Source organism: Octopus bimaculoides, chromosome 1, assembly GCF_001194135.2.
Source record: "Octopus bimaculoides isolate UCB-OBI-ISO-001 chromosome 1, ASM119413v2, whole genome shotgun sequence".
Classification (NCBI taxonomy): domain Eukaryota; kingdom Metazoa; phylum Mollusca; class Cephalopoda; order Octopoda; family Octopodidae; genus Octopus; species Octopus bimaculoides.
This window is the reverse complement of record NC_068981.1, coordinates 180,091,214-180,094,629: the sequence shown is the minus strand read 5'-3', so window position 1 is coordinate 180,094,629 and position 3,416 is coordinate 180,091,214.

Below are 3,416 nucleotides of genomic sequence, written 5' to 3'. Positions count from 1 at the left end.
TATTTAGCGACCACGTTAGAGGATCCCTCGTTAGCTCGCCTGAGAGTGAGTGGACACGCCTGGAGTATGTAACCCTTTACGCCTGTTTGGGGTGGTAGCTGAAGTTTTTTGGGGTGGCCTTGTGCTTAGGGTTTAGAATGGCAGGAGGAAAGTCTCGAGCAGGTGAGGGGTAGGGGAGGAGTAGGCTTGCGGGTCGTTTCGGGCGGAAACGGGTGTCTGTTTGGGTGGAGGAATATATCAATTAAAATGATAACGGAGAAACTAAAGAGATATTAGCCGATAGGAAAGCAGACAAATAGGCCAGACATGTAGATATAGAAGTTATTGGCTGTTCCATGTTGTTGTTGTTGTTGGTGGTGGTGGTGGAGAAGTGGTGGTTATAATAATAGCGGTGGGGATGGTGGCGAAATCATTGCTGGTAGCGGTGGTGGCAATATTGATAACAGCAGTAGTAGTAGTGGTGGTGATGATGATGGTAGTGGTAGTGGTGGTGGTGTTTGTGTAAATAGTGGTGGTAGGTGGTGGAGTCTGTTCGTGGAAGTGGAGTAAGTGGTAGTAGTGGTGACGGTGGTGGTGGTGGCGGTAATTGCAGTGGTAGAAATGGTGGTGGATGTGGTGGTGGTAGATGTGGTGGCGATGGATGTTGTGGTGGTAGCTGTGGTGGTGGTGGTGGATGTATTGGTGGTGGTGGTGGATGTAGTAGTGGTGGTGGATGTGGTGGTGGATGTGGTGCAACTGGTTGATGTGGTGGCGGTGGTGGATGTGGTGCCTCTGGTTGATGTAGTGGTGGTGGTAGATGTGGTTGTGGTGGTGGTGGATGTGGTGGTGGTGGTGGATGTGGTGGCGGTGGTGGATGTGGTGGTCGTGGTGGATGGTGTGGTGCCGGTGTCAAAGATGGTGACGATGTATTGCTGATGATGGTCGTGATGGCGGCAATTGTAGTGGTAGAAATAAATAGCAATGGCAGTGGTGGTGGTAATGATACTGATGGTGGTAGTGGTGGTGATGGTAGCGATAGTATTAGTGGCGATGGTGGTAGTGACGGTGGTCATTATAGAATAAAGTGGTAGTGGTGGTAGTGCTTGTGGTAGCAATTGTGTGGGTGGTAGTGTGATGGTGACGATAGTCGCATTAGAGGTGTTGATGGTAGAAGTAGTAGTCGTGTTAGTAATGGTGGTGATGGGGTGATAGTGAAGATTGTGGCAATAGCAGTTGAGGGTGTGGTTGTGGTGCTGCTGAGGTTGCTGTTGTTGTTGGTGGTGGTGGTCGTGGTCATTGTGTTATTAATGTTAGTGCAAAGAGTATGTATCGACCGCGCTAAGGGAATGTTATCGGTATAGTGAAGAACGGAGAAAGGGAGGGCAAGACAGGAAACGAAAGAAAAAGTATAAGAAAGTAATAACGGAATTACCATGCAATGAAGAAGGAGGGAGGGAGAGAGAAAGAGAGAGAGAGAGAGAGCGGGAGAGAGAGAAAGACGGTAAAAGAAAGAAAGAATATAGAAATGTATGAGTATAGCAGATCCCAGGGGAAGAAAAATAGAAAGAAAATTGAACAGAGGAGAGAGAGCAGAAAGGGAACGAAAAATATGTAAGGTTGGAGACGAGAAGCGAACGAACGAGAGATAAAGAAGGAGCGAAATTGATAGAGTGGAAATATATAGAGAGAAGGACCCGAAATTGATAGAGTGGAAATATATAGAAAGAAGAACCCGAAATTGATAGAGTGGAAATATATAGAAAGAAGGACCCGAAATTGATAGAGTGGAAATATATAGAAAGAAGGACCCGAATAGAAAGACGGCATAAAGAACAAGGTTGGGGAAAATTGGGGAACAACAGATGCATAGAAGGCTTGAAGACACATATAAAGCAATAAAAAAAAAATAAGGAAGAGAATATGCTAAATAAATAGATAGGAAGATAGGTAAATAAAAGGTATCTGTGTGTATGAGAAAGAGAGAGAGAGACAGAGAGACTGAAAGAGAGAGACAGGCAGATAGACAGACAGAGAATGGGGAGAGAAAGGTTTGAAGGTAAGGAAATTGCGTGAAAGATGACAGGAGAGAAAAAGAGATTGCAAGAAGAATTAGAAAATGAAAATACGAAGACAAAAGTGTTTTAAAAGTTTTGATATAAACTTGGTGGTAGAGAGACAAAGACAAACAATGGGTGTAGATATGGTAGGGAAAAATGAAGAAATAAACTGATTGCGTGAAAGATTTTCAGAAAGAAAGAAGGGAGATACGAACGAAGTGATATAGAGAATGGAAGAAGAGAGCAGACGACAAGGAGAAAACGAATGAATACGTAAGTGTGTTATTTCTTTACTACCCACAAGGGGCTACACACAGAGGGGACAAACAAGGACAGACAAACGGATTAAATCGATTATATCAACCCCAGTGCGTAACTGGTACTTATTTAATCGACCCCGAAAGGATGAAGGGCAAAGTCGACCTCGGCGGAATTTGAACTCAGAACGTAGCGGGCAGACGAAATACCGCTAAGCATTTCGCCCGGCGTGCTAACGTTTCTACCAACGGTTCTGAATACGTAAGTGTGTATATATGTGTGTGTGTTCGTGAGTGAGTATGCATGTGTGTGTTTGTGTATTTGTGCGTGTGTATTTGTGTGTGTGTCTTTGAAGGGGAGAGGGAATAGGAGAGAGTCGTAGAAATTAAAGAAGGAAGGAAAAGGGTACTAAAGTAGACAAATTTGAGAGACGATTGGTTAAAGGGCAGAGAGAGAGAGAGAGAGAGAGAGAGAGAGAGATAGAGACTGGGCGGGAGAGGGAAAGAAAGAGACGGAGAGAGGGAGAGACATATGAGGGAGGGTCATAGGACAGAGTGAAAGACCGAGTAGTGTGGGTGCGTTTTTGTGTCTATGCCTGAATGTACGTTCGTGTTCGTGTGTCAGAAAGACATCGAAAGAAAAGTCTAAGGATAAAGAACAAATAAGCATTGAATTCAAGACCACACACACACACACACACACACACTAAAGTACACACACAGACTCACACACATATTCATAGAATTTGGAGGGAGAGGAAGTGGAGAAAACAGACGGCAGTTAACCATAATTGTTTCTAACCTCGGTACAAAGTCGGAAATTCGGAAGGAGGGTTAACAGTCGATGTCACCGACTGATACGTTATTTATCGACCGCAGAAGGATGGAAGACAAAGATTACCTCAGCAGGATTTGATCTCAGAATTTAAAAGACCGAAACAACTATCGCAAGGCGAATCGTTTGGGTCCCTGGCCCGATGTTCTAACGATTCTGCCAATTTATAATAGAAAGTTGAATGAGAGAAAGAAAGAAAGAGAGAAGCAAATTAAACTTGAGATAAAATTTAGGTGGGAAATGTTCAAATTAGATTTATATCTCGCAGAGAGAGAGAGAGAGGGGGGG